The 19,696-nt window shown below is 39.9% G+C and overlaps 1 long non-coding RNA gene across 1 annotated transcript; it reads right to left on the reverse strand.

Annotated features, from left to right (window-relative positions):
* Positions 1-10,277: 10,277 nt before the first annotated feature.
* LOC145638813 (uncharacterized) lies at positions 10,278-15,166 on the reverse strand. Its single transcript, XR_014114708.1, has 7 exons — positions 14,974-15,166; positions 14,764-14,861; positions 14,534-14,634; positions 14,202-14,276; positions 13,147-13,228; positions 12,563-12,683; positions 10,278-11,505 (listed from the first exon to the last, which is right to left on the reverse strand). It is a non-coding gene; the product is annotated as an uncharacterized LOC145638813 (long non-coding RNA).
* Between the last annotated feature and the right edge of the window lie 4,530 nt (positions 15,167-19,696).

Genomic DNA, 19,696 nt, shown 5'->3' on the forward strand with positions numbered 1-19,696 from the left:
AATGAATGCCAACTACGTTGCCTCTATCTCACAGAGTAGTACTTTTGATGCAGATTTGACTTCTGACCAGCCGGATCTTGCGGGTTTCGCAAAACGGATGGTGAGGACCCTCACCCGGTCTGAGAAGAACTCCATACCTGATCTGCAGGTTGTGGACTTCGACCGGATAATGGGCCAACTGGCTGAGGTAGTGAATCCCACAACCTTAACATCTTTATCTTTAATTTTGCTAAGTAACTCATAAGCCGGTTGTTCTTGTCACAGACAATGCTGAGAGTGGACAGCCTCCGGGGCCCCTTCAGGCGGAAGCAGGAAGAGGTAAATGACGCCAAACGGAGGGCCATTGAAAACCTCAACTCTGCTGAATATTCTGATTATATGTGTAATTTAAAGATTAAAGCAGTAGAGTTGAAACAGGAGGAGCTAATCCGGAGTTTGACGGCTGCAAACGATGAAGCTAACAGCCGGCTAATGACCTTGATAAGAAGCTACAAGATGCCAAATCAGATCTCAAGGCATTGGAAGATGCTGACAAGGAGAATGCCCAACTCCGAACAGACGTTAACCGCCTGAGGGTCGCCGCTCATCAATCTGCGCAACAAGCAGTCAGACGAGCTGGCCCAAGAGCAGAAACGGCTGACAGAAGAGAATGAGCGGGACAACTTGGCCCGACTGAAGATCACCTGGAACCTCCTTTACCCAGAAATAGACTTTGAGGTCTATAAGCTGAGGTATGATTATACCTCTGAGGTGTATGATGTCCAGCTACTGGGTGATGCTCCTCCGCCTCGCTTCAAGGATTGGGCTGTTGAGCAGGGATATGATGTCTCTAATAGTGAGGAGCCGGCGGATGAGCATATCGAGGGCCAGACCAGTCAGACTTAGCCGGAGCAGCCACCTCAGCCACCTTAGCCTTAGGCGGGCCTCCCAAAACTTCAGAGGCAGTATGCCATTTTATTTCTTTACCGGCTTGTATGCCGTGTTTTGTTGTATTTTTACCAACCATGGGGTTGGATTAACAATTTCTTTTTTGTTTCCTCACCGGATGTAACTCCGGTTAACACATCTTCTGGCCTTTGAGCCATTTTAAATATTTAATGAAGTATTCCGACTCATTCGGTTGTTTATACTTGTTTGTGTTTGAGTTTTTCAATTTAAATTTTGTATCTGTTCGCAATTCTTTAACATTTTGCCTAACTTAAAAAAGCATGCGGCAATTTGCAATCCAGGTGCTCTTGCCCCTTGGCGGCTGTGTGGTTGGTTTTATTTCAAGTTGATTGATTGGCTTGAAAACACTTGATAATTAGAGAAGTATGGAGTGTTTTTAGGCCAATCAATCACAATGGTGATTGCCCCAAACCAAGTGCACAGCCGGCCATAAAAGCGGGTGCTTTGAGCTTTTTATCCAGGCGGTTATATTCCGTCTGGGGTTAACACGTAGCCATTACACATAATCTTTTGCCCCAATAGGGGAAGTTAGTGCAACTTTGGAATAAATAACCTAAGTAAGAATTTCAGCCGATGACCGACTAATGCCTCAGGGCATCCGGTACTCGGCAACTCAATCGTTCTTCATAGATTATTCTGGTCAGACGACTATGAGTTGACCAATTCGGTCGTTCAATTTTTGCCGTCTGCATGGGTACATAGAACCGACAAATAGTCTGTTCTCTGCGACGATTGCACCCAGAGGGGTGTCGCCAGACGCCTTTGTCCATGTTGGGACAGGCGGTTTTATAAAATAAGCAACCATCCGGCCATATTGGCCTTTTTGGTCTTGTTTGAGACCGATTGTATAGCTACTAAGCGTTTTTGTGCTTAGTTTTTAATCGGAGCATTGGCCAATAGTTATTACAACATTGAATTTACACCAAGTGTTGAACTTAGTTGTTTAAACAAACGAGCCTGTCTGGGTATTACCCAGATGAACAGGCAATTATTAAATCATACTAAGTATCAAACTTAAATAAACAATGGATCCATCTGAGTATTACCCAGGCGGTCAAACAAATGTAACCTTTACTAAGTATCGAACTTAGTTAGGTAAATGAGGAATCCGCTTGGGTGTTACCCAGATGGATAACAACAAATCAATTTTGCAAACAAAGTCTGAATTTTCATTAATTGACTCACTGTTTACAAAAAAATTTACATTCTCAGAAGTAGTACTTTTTCAGCTTGTCTAAATTCCAAGTTCTAGGCGGGCGCCTGCCGTCTGGAGTTTCCAGGCGGTAGGTGCCGTCCCTTACTTCTTCATAGATCCGATAGGGGCCTTCCCAATTTGGAGTTAGTTTCCCCAGCTCATTAGCCCTACCGGTTGCCTCCATTTTTCGTAACACTAAGTCGTCAACTTTCAAGGGACGCTTGTGTACTTTTTTGTTGTAGGCTCTAGTCATTCTCAGACGGTATATCTCATGGCGCAGGGCAGCGTTGCCCCTGCGTTCCAGGAGGGAGTCCAATACCAGCCGCATGGCCTCCCAATTTGCCTCTTCATCATAGAGCATAACTCTGAGAGTCGGCTCATAGTGCTCAATGGGCAAGACGGCTTCAGCACCGTATACCATAAGAAATGGGGTTTCTCCGGTTGCCCCCTTCGCTGTTGTCCGAATGGCCCATAGAACATGGATTAACTCTTCTTCCCATAAGCCACCGGCTCTTTCTATTTTCTTCTTAATGCCGTCTGAGATGAGTTTGTTGAAGGCTTCAACTTGGCCGTTTGCTTGGGGCTGGCCAACAGATGCAAAATAGCTTGAGATCCCCTGATCTCCCAACCAAGTTTTTAGATGAGGCATCTCAAATTGAGGACCATTATCAAACACCATAGTCATAGGTACCCCATACCGGGTGATAATGTTTTTCCAGATGAAAGAAATCACGTCTGAGGTCTTGATATTTTTAACCGCCTCAGCCTCCACCCACTTGGTGAAATAATCCACAGCCACCAAGATGTAGCGCTTTCCGCCTGGAGCAGGCGTGTAAGGACCTAGAATGTCCATGCCCCATTTTGCAAACGAGATAGGGCTGTGGATGGTCGTCAGATCAGTAGCCGGACGGTGAATAAGTCTGCCAAATTTTTGGCACTTGTCACACTTCTTTACCAACTCCCTGGCGTCTGCCTCAAGGGTAGGCCAAAAATAATGTCGTCTGGCTTTGACGGCTAGGGACCTGCCGCCTATGTGGGAGGCGCAGAATCCCGAGTGCAAGTCTTCGAGAACTTCCTTCCCCTTTTCAGGGGTGACACACTTCAACAGGGGCTTAAGAAACCCTGCCTTGAAGAGTTCTCCATTTTTCAACTCGAAGCTTGCAGCTCGCTTCTTCAGGACGGCTGCCTCCTGTGGCGAATCAGGAAGCGTACCGTCTGAGAGGTAAGCCCGGATGCCATCCATCCAGGTAGAGCTTCGGTCCAGAATTCCAATGGGATCTTCATAGATGCTTCTCTTTTCAAGAACTTCCCAAAAGACTGACCGAGGCGTATCATGGCAGGCGGAGGATGCTAACTTTGACAATGCATCCGCATGGTTGTTTTCTGACCTAGGCACTTGATTCAGCCGGAATTCCTCAAGTGCTCCGGCCTCTTCTTTGACTACCTGAAGATATTTGATCATAGCCGGATGAGTTGCCTCATAGGTTCCCTCATACTGGCTGACGACCAATTGAGAGTCAGAATAGGCATCCATTTTAGTTTCCCCTGCTGCCTTACACATGCGGATTCCGGCTAGCAGGGATTCATATTCCGCCTCGTTATTTGAGGCTTGAAACTTAAACCGCAGTGCATATTCAAATTTGTCTCCCTCAAGGGACTCGTATATAATTCCTGCATCGCAACCGTTCTTCGTTGAGCTTCCGTCTACATACACTTTCCAAACCTGGTCAATATTATCCGGTTGCACCGGTCGTGTCATTTCAACAATGAAGTCGGCAAACGCCTGACCTTTCACTGCCTTTCTAGGTTCAAAAGTGATTTCAAGACTTTGCATTTCAATAGCCCATTTCAACATTCTGCCGGATGACTCCAAAGTAGACATTGGCCGTTTGAGTGGCTTGTCGGTGTAGATTACCACCGGATGAGCCAGAAAATAAGGTTTCAATTTCTTGAAAGCCATATACAGGGCAAGGCCAAATTTTTCTACCATGTGGTACCGGAGCTCAGCATTTTTTAGAACATGGCTAATGAAACAGACCGGAAGCTGAACACCGTCTCTCTCAGCAAGGAGAACGGCGCTGAGGGCATGATCCGAGACGGCTAGGTACATGTATAACACTTCTCTAGGCAGTGGACTAACAAGCCTTGGCAAAGAGTGCAAGTGCTCTTTCAGCCGTTGAAAAGCCGCCTCAGCATCATCCCCCCACTCAAACCTGGTCTTCTTCTTGATTGCTTGGAAGAAGTAAAGACATTTGTCACCTGACCAGCTGAGGAATCTCCCCAAGGCGGCCAGGCAACCGGTTAGTCTCTGTGCTTCCTTGAAAGTGCGGGGTGACTTCATGTTAATTACCGCCTGTATCTTCTCAGGGTTAGCCTCTATCCCCCTTTGATCAATCAGGAATCCGAGAAACTTCCCAGACTCAACACCAAAGACGCATTTCTTAGGATTTAACATAACCCTATGCCGCCTGAGTGTGGTGAAGGTTTCTCGGAGATCAGCAAGGTGATCCGCCTGCTGTTTGGATTTGACTATCATGTCATCAATGTATGCCTCTACATTCCTCCCAATTTGATTAATAAAGACCGTATTAATCATCCGTTGGAACGTAGCCGGCGCATTTTTCAAGCCAAACGGCATCACCGTGTAACATAATAGCCCCTGATCAGTGACGAAGGCCGTCTTTTCTTGATCTTTCTTCCACAGGGGTGTCTGATGGAAGCCGGAATAGGCATCCATAACACTCATCAAGGCATGCCCGGCTGTAGAATCAACCAGACTGTCGATCTTTGAAAGCGGGTAACTGTCCTTTGGACACGCCTTGTTGAGGTCTATGTAATCAACACACATGCGCCAGGTCCCATTCGGTTTCTTAACAAGAACCACATTGGCCACCCAGTCGAGGAAATTACAAGGCCGAATGAACCTGGCGTCTAGCAGCTTTTTGACCTCGGCAGCTGCCGCCTGACTTCTTTCCTCACCGTGGTTTCTTTTCTTTTGCCGGATGGGCTTCTTTTTGGGGTCCACGGCGAGTTTGTGGACCACGAGATCCGGGCTAACGCCTGGCATCTCTTCCACTTCAAAGGCAAAAATGTCTTTGAATTCCTTCAGCAGAAGGTGCAAGCTTGCACCCAAGGTAGCATGAGCAACCGTCCCCACCTTCACAGTACGCTCCGGACGGCTGTCATCCAGAACGAGATCAATGTTTTCACCAGCCGGTTGGGGGCGGAGCTCATCTGACCGTTCACCGATCAGTGATTGCTATTTTTTCTCTTTCTTCACCTCCACCAGCAGAGGTGCCTTTCTTTTCTTCCCGGCTGCTGGTGGGGCAGGCGCTGGATCGGCATCCTTGACATTGTCAAGGTCTATTGATTCCTGGCCGCCTGGGGCCACAGTGTCTCTGACGGCTGAGAGATAGCACTCTCGGGCCGTCTTCTGATCCCCATTCAGGGAACCAACAGTGTCGTCATCCCTCTCATACTTGATGAGCATGAGAGACGGGATGATTACTGCCTTGGCTACGTTGAGGGTTGGTCGGCCAAGGATAATGTTCTAGGCGGTCAACTCCTCAACGACCAAGAATCTGACGAAAATATGTCGTCCTTGGCCCTTCTCTCCCAGCCAGATGGGTAAGTCAATTCTTCCGGCTGGGTAGACCATCCCACCCCCAAAACCAACCAAGGGGTGGGTGACCGGATGCATGCTGCTGACGTTGTATTTCAGCTTTTGCAAGCACCGGAGGCTAATGATGTCTGATGAGCTGCCGGTGTCAATAAGGATTCTTCCAACCAATTGGTTGGCAACCTTACATTCAATGACGACCGGGTCATTATGCGGACGACGAACGCTGCCCCTGCCCTTCTCAGTGATCAAGACGTCTGGGAAGGAGGTGCTTGCAGAAGCCTGCTCATCATCATCCTTGTCCATCTTTCGAAGATGACTCTTGGTGCCCCGGATGGTAGGGCCACCACAGGAGAACCCGCCTGCTATTGTGTAGACCGGCTCCTTGTCGGTATCCGAGCTACTAGCAGGCTGGGGGGTAGTCTTAGAGGACTGACCCTTATTCTTCTTCTTTGCCCCAGCTGGGGACTTAGAAATATAGGACTTCAGCATTCCCTTGTCAGCCAGACGGTCCAACGCCCTTTGAAGGCTGAAGCAGTCGTTGGTGTCATGGCCAACTTCCTCATGGTATTGGCAAAATTTATTTTTGTTCCTTGATTGAATGGAACTTTTCATTGGATTCGGCTTCTTTAGGGACAGCCGGTCCTTAATTTCCATGAGGATGGAATTGCAGTCCTTGTTAAACTCGTACCTGGGGACGTACGGTTTAAATTCTTTCTTCTTCTTTTGGGACGGCTGGTCAGAATCACTAACCGCCCAGATTTCTTTTCTCTTCTTGCTATCTTCTTTTTTTTTGGCCGGCTGGGCAGGCCGGCTGTCTTTCTGCTTGTCAGACTTCTTGGAGTCCGACTGGTTACCAGGCGAGCAGAGGTCAGTAGCTTGAATGTAGCTTTCCGCCTCCCTCAGAGCCGCCTGTAAGGTGAAGGCCCCTTTTCTGACTAGGTCGAACTTATAGGTCGACTCGTCTCTCGGACCCTTGAAAAAGTCTGTAAAAGCTACCTCATCAGACAGTCCCTGAATCTGAATTCTGATCAGATTGAACCGCCTGACATATGAGCGCAACCCTTCTCTCTCTCCCTGCTTAATAGTGCTCAAATCAAGGCTTGTTTTCTTAGCAGGGATGTTCATTGAGAAGTTGGAAGCAAACAGGAAGGCGAGCTTCCTGAAACTATCGATGGACCCGGCTGGCAGATTACCAAACCATTGTTGGGAAATGCCCTTCAATGTAGTCGGGAAGCACCGACACCAAGTGGCATCATCCAACCCCTGCAGATACATGAGGTTGGTGTAAGCCATGAGGTGGTCTTCCGGATTGGTGGTACCATCATAGGTACCAACCAATACATTCTTAACTTTGGCCGGCTGGGCCGCCTCGGTTATCTCCCGGGTGAACGCAGAAGGTTGTTCACCCAGGCGCAGCATACGGAGCTGCCAGTCCAATGGCTGGACATTTTGGTATGCCTCCTGACCCCCAAAGAGAGCCGGCTGCACGAAGTGAGGAGGATATTGTCCGTAAACCTGAGTAGGCACGTACGGTACAGCTCCAATCATGTGAGGGCCAGAATGGACGGTATTACCGCCTGTCTGGCTCTCATGCAAGGAGGGTGCACTCCCTGCAGAAATGTTGTTGAAGCTGTCTGGAAAGTTCGACGTTGAAGCCGACTCAGACAGCGATTGGTTTCTCTTCCGGTTTATGATCTCCCGGGCATCGAGAATTGATTTTTTGCTTCCCACCGGCTGCTGAGTCCGGCGGGTGTTGTTGTTCCTCTTAGGAAGGAGAATTTTTTACCAATCAATGGTCCCGGCTGCCTTCTCCTTTGGATGAGGAGTGGGCTGCCGTTCTCTGACTGACTTCCCCTTCTCCGGAGTCTTCTTCGCCGACTGGCCTTTACTTGGGCCAACCCGGCTTTGGGTGATCAGCTCTTTAATTTCACCCTTGAAACTTGTCATGAATCTCATGAGTTCGTCTCGGGTGACAGGGGCTGATCCAGCGGCCGTTTGGGTTTCCCCTTCCGGCTGCCCAGAGGGTCGGCTTGTACCCGCCTGGGAAGCACCCCGCTCCAGAGTGTCTCTGGGCCGGATGCGCTTGATTCTAAGAGAGCCGTCATCGGCTGTGAAGGTTTCGACCTGAGGATCTTCATCCTCATGGTCTGTAAAGACTTCTGGGTCATCGCTCAGACGGTTAGAGGGTGGCACAGACTCTTGAACCATCTTCGAGGTACTCTCCCCACAGACGGCGCCAAATGTTTTGGGGGTTTTTGTCCCTTGGGAGAGTTACGTCACGAAGTCTGATCCGGCTGAGCTGTACCTGCAAAATAACGGAGACTCCGGGTGGTTGGAGCTCCGCCTCCGACGGTCAAGTTAGTAACTTGAAAAGGAATAACGAGAACGGAAATTTAGGTGGGTATCTGCTCGGATTCCAAGCTCAGGTCTTTCTCTGATGTGAGAGAATGCAGGTATAATAAATTATTGAATGTGTCCCCTAAATAGGGAAATATCTCCCTATTTATAGGGTCATTGGAAATTGTGCCCTTATCTAGGTCACTTGACCTAGATTGTAGTGGGCTGCGCCGAATTACGGCGTTCTCTTGGGATTTGGGCCCTTGAGGGCCGCCACTTCAGAATCTATCTGAAGGAGCCACGTGTCAAATGGCTAAGGGGCCACTTGGGTCAGTCTGATCCTGACACGTGGCCTTCTCTTACTGAGACACCTGTCTAGGGTAATTTTTACCCTAAACAGTAGGTATTACTTTATTAGTGATACAGGAAAAGTTATGAACCATGTACTTCTCAAATGACTTCTTAACTGCATATATCAAGTAATCAGAGATCCAAATATGAGATTATGTGAATTTAATCGACATGTATAAGAGATGCCAAACTAATTAGCTTCAATACGTACACTAATTGTTATACTCCCTCCATCGCTAAACAATTTTTAAGGAACTAGGGCCGTTCTACGCGCACAAAAGTAATGTAGTGTTGCTAGTGTGTGAGATCGGAAGTGTGACTTCTTTTGGCTAATTTGTAAGTTTATTTAGTTAATTATGAAAAAATGTAGATTATTTAGTGAACGTACATGTTGATAAATTGAATTGCATTTAAAATTAGAGTAAGTTTCATGAGTAAGTTTATGCGCACTTGGTTATTAAACATTTAGCGATTATATATTTTTATAAATATGAATATATAAATGAGACTTTATGATTAATTTCTAATGACTGAGGATATAAAATGGGTAAAAAAAAAAATGATAATCCGAAACCAAAAATGTGATTTTTTTTTTTTTAACTTGTAATTATAACGGAATGCCAATATTAGTAACCATACCTTGGATTAAAAATCAATTAGACACAATATAAAATAAATAACAGCAACATATCTTCATTAAGCCCAAATGATCATGTATTAGAAGTATTTTTGGCCCATCATAAAGTGACCCACCTCAAGAATTAAACCTTAGAAACGATCAAGTCTGAAAGGATTTTTTTTTTTTAGCTTAAAAACGAATTGAAAATCTATATTTGATACTTGTATAAAAGAAATTCATTTCTTGCAAATCAATAATGTCATAAAAGTAATCCAAAGGACATGTTAACTATCTCAGTTAATATTTCATTATAGACAATCTTATTCACTCAGAAACCGTAACTCCAAGAGACCAAGAGTAAACATTAAATTGCTAATTCAATAACTACAATTTAAGTTCCGGTCATTAAAAAAATCTACAAGTTAAGTACTCCGTAAATAAATATATATGAGATCAAAGAAAAATTACATAGACATAACTCCCAACAAATACATACAAGTATATCTGTATATGTAAGAAACCAAGTCACCCTCTTTATTAACTACTTCCTCTGTTCTTTTTTACTTGACCTGTTTCTTTTATCACGCTTGTCAATGCAAAACTTTAACGATCAATAACTTAAATTCTCCAGAAGTAAAAATTATAAAAGTTATATATTATGATAGTACTTATTGAGACGAATCCAAAAAGATCATACATGAATATATTTTTCCTTACTTATTATTCACAGAAGACGGTCAAAGGAGGGGAAGTGAATAGTGTAAAAGTCAAAGCGAGTCAAGTAATAAAGAACGGAGGAAGTATATATAGAATAAAAAGAGAGTACATATCCTGTATCTATCATACGAATAAATACGATCACTCTATGAATAGATAGAATACTATGACCTCCCACCGTTCACAACATCCCTCATCCCTTGCATGTCACTACATGCAGCTCCTCCATGTGGTGTAAGAGTAGAGACACTGGTCCCCTTCGGTCAAGATTAATATGCTTTCATCATAGTTATGACACCTTAACTCAAATTCATTGCACAAGAAAGAACACAAAATCTCAATCATTAAAATGCATTATAAAAGTATACAACAGTATGAATGAGAATCCAGCTTAGTCTTGTCTTCTTCTCTTCCATGATGGTAATTAGTTGTGGCTGATAATGCTCCATTATGCAATTTACCCTTTTGTTTGCAGAAAATTTAGTGCATATGAGAAAATTATTAAATTAATTAAGAAAGCTAAACTAAATTTACATAGATCGAACAAATATTCACTACTCCCCTGGTATGAATAGCTCTCTCTCTACCCATAATTTAATAATTATTCTACATCACAATTATTGTTGATTTCTCATCTCCCATAACCAAATTAAACTTTCCACTGCAAGTAAACCAAACCAGCTTCAACCGTGCATATATATAGACTAATTCAAAGTTCCTGTTTTCTGGCATCCTGTTAAGTTCTTCAAGTATGGTGTTTCCGGTACCCATGTTGTTCCTGATTTCTGCTGTAAAATCCACTCTCAACTTCTCATTTTGTCCAAAAAAAAAAAAAAAAAAAACCCTCTTAAACTTCTCATTTACTTCTTAAGCTCCACAATATACAGGCTTAACCCAAGTTTTCACTTGGGTACTTCTCAACTTCTCAATGAAAAAGGACCTTTTAACTTCTCATTCGAGTACTTCTCAATGCATTCTTGGATGACAGGCTTAATCTTTTGTAGCCATCTTAAACCAAACCAAACCAGCTTAAACCAAGCATATACATTGAACAATCTCCTTTGGATCAGCCCAATCATTCTAAAAAACCCCACGGTTTCGAGCTCCCCAAGTAGCTTGGGAAATTACCATAACCCATTTCTTATCTTCCTCGCTCAATGGCTTTACACACTACATAACCCAATCAAAGAAAGGCTGTCTGCGTCCCTGCACCAGTCCACCAAACCTACTCTCTTCCCAGGCATGTCTCTTCCTACTCTCCCTTAGACCTTATACTTTAGACCCTAGACCCTATCCCTCTATATTTTTCTCTTTTTTCATTTGGGACCAATATCCTACAAACTTCTAATTATATAGCGAGCTAACCCTTGGATACTCATGTCTGACATGGATACCCAAGTTTGAGTAATGTAGTTTGCTAGCAAAAAACTCACATCATTGACATTAACATCTCATGAACGTGAAGAAAACTGAGTAGGACCTTGTTGGTACTTGGTAGTACAGGTAGCACCACTTCCACTGTAAGGGTAATTAGCTTCACCACCAATACCACCATTGTTTATGACCCGCTTGAACGCGTTGTCCGTGTAACCCCCATCACAACTATCGTCATCCTTGTCTTAATCTACAAGCTCCTGCTCTGAGTGATGAGTTCTTTCTTATTGATCGCGTTGATTCCTTCAATGGCACCAATAGAAGAGAACGCCCAGAAGCTTCCTGTATGTATAAGTCATGGAATATGTAATAGCTAAATTACATAAGCATATCATCTGCCAACATTACTATGCTTACACAACTTCATGACATTTGATGGAATTTTCTTGTTGTAGTACCTAGTAGTGCATAATATGATATACTTCGTATGTTGTTTTACACCTTATACGAAACAATGGCCTTTATCAGATGATTTTCTATTCTAATTTATAAAAAGCATAGGTTATTCCACATCACAGACTTCTTGTATTTACTACCAGGCAAGCTGTATGCCCTGAGTTGAAATTGAGAGGCACAATGGCAGTCGTTTCGTATTGATTTAAAAGCTATTGAAAATAATTTAAGTTCATTGGAGTATTGGACTAATGAAACACTTTGATTGAAGACAGGTTTGAAGTTAAATGTTTTCTAGCAAATCACCATAATGAATACCATCCCATATTCCCATGTAAACTTCAGTAACTTATGTGCTAATTAAGATCTTGGATTTCACTAAGTCAGCACTAACAAGTTCAAAATATTGAACTATAAAATAATAAGAATCAATTAAATTATAAGACAGAACTTGAATGTGTATGAATTATGTATGTCCATGGTCTCAGCTATACCTATATTTCATGGATTATGTATGTCCAGCAGAAAAAATCTGGATGAACTCCCAAACAGTATTACTCATATGGTCAGAATCTCTTCTGCAATTAGATTCAATTATTATCCAATCACAGTATTTTCCAGATAAAAAGTTTGATAAACCAACCTCTGTTATAAAGCATTATCTAAAGATTAATTCCGCATATATATGACATACAAAAATAAAAAAATAAATTAAAAAAAAAAAGACAATTTTCCCATCTCTAAAGGGAAAGACTATAGTTCTTCCGCTATATAGGATAAAAGTCTCAGGAGAAGGATATTACTTTAGCATTAGATCATGCATAACACCCATTATCCAGGTGTAACGCTCAAAAATTTAATGCTAATAGAATGCACATGATTCGTCTCTTCAGCAAAGCACAAAAATCTAAGACAATTTAGGTACAATTCAAAAGACAAATCTTACTTTCTTTCTTCTTTTCAGATGCCTTCTTAGCTGTCTCTCTCTCATCTGCAGCCTTCTTCTCTTCCTCGGTTTCATCACCAAAGAGATCCATATCATCGTCATCATCTTTAGCCGTTGCTTCCTGCAAATGTACAAAAAAAGGGTTTCATAAGAGAACCATAATACTATCAAACAGTGACAGAGGGGAAAAAACCATAGGCCATAAAAAATGACATTGAGATTGCAGCGCTTTCATTCAGATTAAAACCAGTTATCTTATAAACAATATTATTTAAAGCCATTTTTTTTAACTTTCTTTTAATCATGAAAGAAGAGAACATATACAAAATCATACGTGTAGTTTCATTCATATTGCTCATTTGTTATCATTTGAATTCTATAGATCATACAGGTTCTTTATTTAGTGACTAATTGAATCTCACAGGATTTTGATGAGTAAACAGTAAATTATACAAAGTTATTTGTTTTTGTCAACAGCCATAGCAAGTATAATAAGTACCATTTCTTACCCTAGTGCATCACATGTTACAACCATCTTTGTTTCAAAGACAACTAAAGAAGTGCAAATAAATTCAAGAACAAACCTTGTTTTCCTCAGCAGGAGCAGCAGATGCAGCTGGAGCTCCCTGGGAAGAAAATCTCACACAGGCAGCTTGGCCAGGGAAACTGTCACATATAATGAAAAAATTAATAAATGATCAGATGTTGAATCATTCTTGAGAGCTCCAAAAGAATGAAAAAATTCTGGAGAATTTCTATATAAGACGAAACAAGCTAACAAAATAAAATAGCACAAAAGGATAGGCAAGCAGGGGAACAATCGGAACATTTCAAATTCACACCTCTCAACATACCAGGCCACAAACTACTTAAACCGTTAAATTTTGGATCTACCCACATTACCTTAATGGTTGAAATGTAAAACTCAAATTAGTGATGGATACTTATGGGATAATAACCCAGTTCAAGATAATTGACCTCATATCAAATGTGTCCTATTATTAAGGATAGAGAGTATAGAAGCTTCAAAATAGTGATGTATTTTCGTAACATGTTGCTCAGAGGAAGATCATTATAAGAACTTGACAAGGAAAAATGCGGGGGAAAACCTTAAGGAAAACCTCATTTGACCATCTTATATTATTATGTGTCAGGTGAAGCTCCAAAAACACATATGTAATAAAATTCAAGGGTTTCTAGCCGCAGCAAATGAAATATGAACTCTAATGTTCTTAATCATGACAATGAAGCCCAATGAAAAGACAACCAAATAAGCTCTAATTGTTGGTTAAATAACTTAAGCTAAGGTATCCTTATGACCTTATCACCACACGACCTAATGCAGTTACCTATTGAAAATAATTTTAGTAATGTAAATAATGTTGCAGGATACTTCGTCTATTATAGGAACTTATAAATCTTAGGCCTAAACGCAAACTTCAATGGCTGTTGTTATCCAGACAAGGACATAGGGGGGCGATTATACTTAATCTTAACCCAGCAATAGCATGTAGAGTACACACTTAATTTTTGAGATACTCATGGATTTCGCCAATATTTGAACTTTCAAAATACCAAAATACAGGATTCAAATCCACACGAACCACAATATAACAGCATGAAATTCAGCTTAAATAACCTCTCCTGTGATTTTAACAGCAATCCTGTCTTTGACAATTCCTTTGGGATTCAAGGACTCAGCTTTTCCAAGAATCTGCCCAAACAAAAACTAATTAGGGCTTATGCTTTGATAATTAAGGTTATAAAAAAAACAGCTACTGGTATTTGTTTTAAAATCATCTAAAAGCACAATCCAGAATCCTCAATTTTGGACAATTAGTAATTCAGTAGACCAATTCTATCAAAATGTATTAACAAAATTAGTAGACTAATCAATTGAAACCCCAATAAAAATTAGCAATTACGAGTAACAAGTAACAAAAAACAAAAATCTGTGACTGATGATTTCACCTTCACCGTCATTCAGCGACTATTTATTCTTCCATTCCTCGGTCTGTCGGAGTTTGATAGTGCAAAGTGGTGACCGTGGATGGCAAGCCGGCGAAATTAAGCTGAGATAGAGAAAGCGGGCAAGTTAACGACACTGGAAACCCGTGAATTGCCTTGATCGGTGGTTACAACTAAATTGATTAGCCATCGCTTAAAAGAAACCTACTTAGATTAGAAGCTGAATTGATTACCAGCGATTCAACGGATCCTCAGGTGGATTCCTTGATTCAGCGGATCCAACCTCAAGTGGGTTAGACTTATCCTCCATCGACGATGACGCTTCCGAACCCTTAACAATCAATCAAATTAAAGAAATCAATTGATTACATCTTGATCTAAATCAAAATCAAAACCCTACTTATCGAAAACTTGAACCCAAAAAAAAAAATGAAAAATCAAACCTGTAAACGTTTGAAAGCAGGAAGTGGGAGATCAAGAGGACATTTGGAAGAAGAAGAACTACAGATTCATTTGTTGGCAACACAAGCCTTAATTTCAAAGTAAGAAGCAAGGTTGCATGAATCATCAAATAAAGAAAGAGAAGTGCAGAAGTAGAAGAAGACATGTGACTTTCTTGAAAAAAAAAAATTAATCATGCATGTGAAGTGCACATGCTCTTACACATGTGATTCTCATGCTTGAACACTGTTCATAAGGTGCATGGGTGAAACTTTTTAAGGGGTGAGGATTTGGTGCAAAAAAATGGATAGTACATATGTAATACGAAACATCATTTATGCAGGAGAAAATAACAATAACAATTACTACTACTACAATAATAATAATAATTATTATTTTTTTTGAAATAATAATAATAATTATTAGACGCGTTTGCAAATTGATTTGGATTTTTTTTTTTCCCAAACCAAAGTGCAAAAAATAGATTATTAGTTGTATTAAATACGAAGTAGTTACAAGAAGAATGAAGCAGAAATATCATAGCGATGGAAGAAAAATTATAGTTTCTCTTCCTTGCAATCCTTAAGCTCATACCCACAAAACTCTGTCAAATGATATACAGTAGAGTTGTCAGGTTCCCCATACTCTTTAACCTCCTACAACAATAACAATAGACAAAATCTTTAGAGGTCTTCATTTTTCGTACAAAAATAAAGTGAATTATAAAATCATAATGAGCATATATAGTAAAGCTAACAAACCTTCATATAAGACTTGAAGAGATCCTCACACTTCTTACGACCTTTATTCCCAGAATAAGACTCGGCTACGAACCACTTCGTAACTGTACTAGTCCCAAGCTCTTTGTTCAGAAAATCAAGTTCTTCTTGAATTGACATGCCACTCTCTTGCTTTCCCAGGGAGGCTAAAAGCTCTTCAACACTTGATAAACCCCGTAAAACGGCAACTTGCTTAAGCATGTCGTGATGATCCGGAAGAAATAACATAACATTCACATTATTATTATTATTTATTTCTTTGCACATTTATATCATTTTTGCGATAAAAATATGGCTTTAAACAGAGAAAAATGGAGGGAGAGAATTTATGATGACGACTTCTACATTCTTTATATTGATTCATCATTTCTGGCCGACCCCAAATTATTTTGGGATTAAGGCTTTGTTGTTGTAGTTGTAGTATTTATATTATTTCTTTGGAGTTGGCAACAAGAGCAAGTGTGCTCATCTCCTTCCAATAGACTTTCATCATCATTCAAGGAAGAAGATTGCTCCCCAAGCATGTTTGTTAGTCTAACAGTAATTAGTGTATTTCATGTCCTGGCCTCTTTCTTACAATAATGCTTGTAATGCAGTACTTTTATTTAAGATGTGGTTTCTAATTGTAGTAAAGTTAGGCCTTGATTTAGTTTAGTCAAATTAAGTCCTAACAACACTTGAGCCTCCAAGAATGATCATAAAATGATAAGAGCACCCATATATATAGTTGAGCCCCATGATTTCTAAGAGCACCCATATATATATAAAATAATATGATACATAAAGGAGAAACAATGGAAAAAATTTCGACTTACAGTAACCTGGTCCTCCAAGCTTCAATGCTGTTTCAAAGCCAAGTAAAATAACGTGAGAAAGGACATTCATTGAAAGGAAGAGTATGAAGATTGAGCAATACATGATATAGGGTAAAACAAGAGTACAATACATGATTGAGAGAAATGAAAGATTGGGACAATATTCTGAAAATTTGTGACATAATTGAACAATAAAAACAAGGAAAAATGGAAAACAATAATCCCACCTTTGGGTGGTCTTCTCAAAATAGTCCCACATTTACATAATTTCAAAATAACCATACCTTTAACTTCAATCTTAATAAAACAAGCCTTTACCTGTTGCTAAGCTATGGTAACCGATATATCAAGTTAACTGTAGCACTTGTCAAGTTTTCATTGGTTTAGATATTTATTTTTCTTAAAAAGCTTTAAAGTATAAAATATAATCAATATCTTTGTAGCTCACATCTTCCGTAATTGTACAGCACCACCCTCATCCAAAAATTCAACCCCTGCCACCACAACTTCCTACCCCAACATCACAACATCTTTGTATGATTGTACCTAACCAATGCAACTTCTAATAGATATATGTTTCTCGTCCCAGCACCATTCAATCATATCAGCTAAGAATGATTGACGTGTTTAACTACTAAAATTAAGGTTGCAAATGAGGACAAAAAAAGATGCTACAAGTAGTCAAATCCTGAAAACATGGTACAAAATTTCCAATGGTTAATAATTTGGAATCAATTTAAATCATTCCACAAAACAACTTAATTTTGCTAAGTTGAACTTGTGTAGTTAAAAACTTAAAATTGTAAATGAATCACTAAAAAGTTCTGTTTATTTAATTAAACCAGAAAAAAAATTGATATATTTAAGGGGAGTTAGCCTTTGAAACTCCTCTCATTGAAATCCTACCACCATCAACACTACCAAGCAACAACACACAAAACCCACAAACTGATCCATATCAAGGGGTGCACTGAAGTAGCCAGAACAAGAAACCCAATCCACGCCATTCGAGATTTTGTGTCATGAATGATGATGTTGATGATAGTCATCACTGGTAGCAGATATGGAAAACACATTTAATTGCAATTAAATGATGACATTGTGGAGAAGACGAGAGAAAAAAGGGAGGTGTTTGGCACGGTGGTATGAGGGTGTTTGCAAGAGGAAAGGTGAGATAAAGGGATAGTGAGGAGAGAGAGTGAATTATTAAATTAGTTTGTATTTTTTATAATGAATTTAACCTACACAACAGGTTCTAGGTAAACTGGCCTATTTTGAGAAGATTAGATAGAAAGGTAGGATAATTCTTAAATTAATTGAATGTCGGATTATTTTGAGAATACGTAATGAATCAATATTATTAGTAGAACAAGGGTACTCTAGGTATTTTATAATAATGTAGATACTAGGAATTAGTAGAAGTTTCTAGAGTTTTCTTAGGGTAAAGTTATCTATAAATATAGCAAAGTAAGAAAGCAGTAGTCATGAAGATTATTGATGAGAGAAATCATTTGTATTGTAGAATAGTTTTGGGAGTGGCAACTACTCGAAAGTTGTTTAGGGTGTAATATATTTTAGTGTAATCCTCTACTTTCTCCTTATTTCTGCCATTTTTATTCACCACAATCACACACCATGTTTTTCTACCCAAAAAAACCAGTCCATAACAGAATACCACCCAAAGGTGGGATTATTATTTTCCATTTTTCCTAAAAACAATCATATAAGCCTCATTTCCTCAACCAAAATCACAGATTGACATGCAGTTCTACATAAAAGTGTTATCAAATTGAAGCAACGTCAGTTTGAATTCTTACACAATTTGACTCATATAAAAGTTATTTTCTGTGTGATCTCTAATAACAATCAATCAATCAATCAAAGTCTTAATCTCAAAAGTGGGGTCGGTTAACAATATTAAAATAAAAAAATAATAAAAAAGGGGGGTTGGGCCACTTCAACTCAATTCAGTGAAGATAATAAAACTTAACAAAGAAAAGAGGGTGTACATTGGAGAAGTTATTCAGATCACAAACTAAGGCTTTCATACTTGTACAGGATACAAATTGTTTATCATATGTTAGTTATGGAATAAGGATAAAATGTAGCAATGAATAAACATAAATTAGAACAATCTTTGTTCGCCCACATAACGTAATTTGGGTGAGGAATTACATAAGTGAATAGGTTGTTCTTCGTTTTATCATATAAGGCCCCAATCTTATGAATTTGGATGAGGAGACTTGAAAAATGGAAAGGATCGGATAGAGGAAGAAAGTGAAAGGTAAAGGACAACCAAAGCAAACTTTGATGAAGGTGATTGAAATCAATATGTGACTATTGAAAAACGGCTTATGGAGTCGCCGAGTTCATCAAAGACACTGAAAACAAAAAGTTGGTGCACTTTTACTATAGGGAAACGGCTTATGTAGTCCCCAAATTACCAGCTTTTGTACCTTTGCCTTCCAAGTAGTAAAGGTGCAAACAAAAAGTTCAGTAAGTGGTCGTAGAGCGAACTACATGAAAATGCACCTCAAGACGTCGATTTAGACAATATCAATAATGGCATAATGCTCGGCATAATTACAATTTCTCATCATATAGTATGTATAGTATTTTATGGACTTTTAGGTTGTACAATTCTATTTTACTACTCATGTTAAAAGCAATCCATAAATTAGTAATGCAAGCGAGATCACAAGCTTATATACTATAAGATAAAAAAATAAACCACAAAGGATTCAAAATTTCAAATCAATATACAAGCAATTAGTATAGTATAAACAATCATGGGGCTTGGGTTTCAAATTAACTCTATATATGGTAGAGTTTGTACAATGTCAACCATCGAATTTCACATCAATGGTTGAATGGTTGATACTATACATAATATTTTCAAAGTCTTCTTATTTTTTTCTATTCAAAATGTGCTTTTTTATTTTTCCTTTCCTACTAACATGAACATGAACAGGTGATTATTAAAAAAAAAAAAAAAAAAGAAAGGGTTGAGATTCAACTCTTCCTTGAGAGTTTTGATGAAACTCTACATGATCCCAACCCATGGACCCGTGGAGTCATAAGTTTAAAAGATTCAACTCTTCCTTGATGAACCACCGGGCCCAACCACCCGC

Source organism: Chenopodium album, chromosome 7 (genome assembly GCF_948465745.1).
Source record: "Chenopodium album chromosome 7, dcCheAlbu1.1, whole genome shotgun sequence".
In the NCBI taxonomy this organism is placed as follows: domain Eukaryota; kingdom Viridiplantae; phylum Streptophyta; class Magnoliopsida; order Caryophyllales; family Amaranthaceae; genus Chenopodium; species Chenopodium album.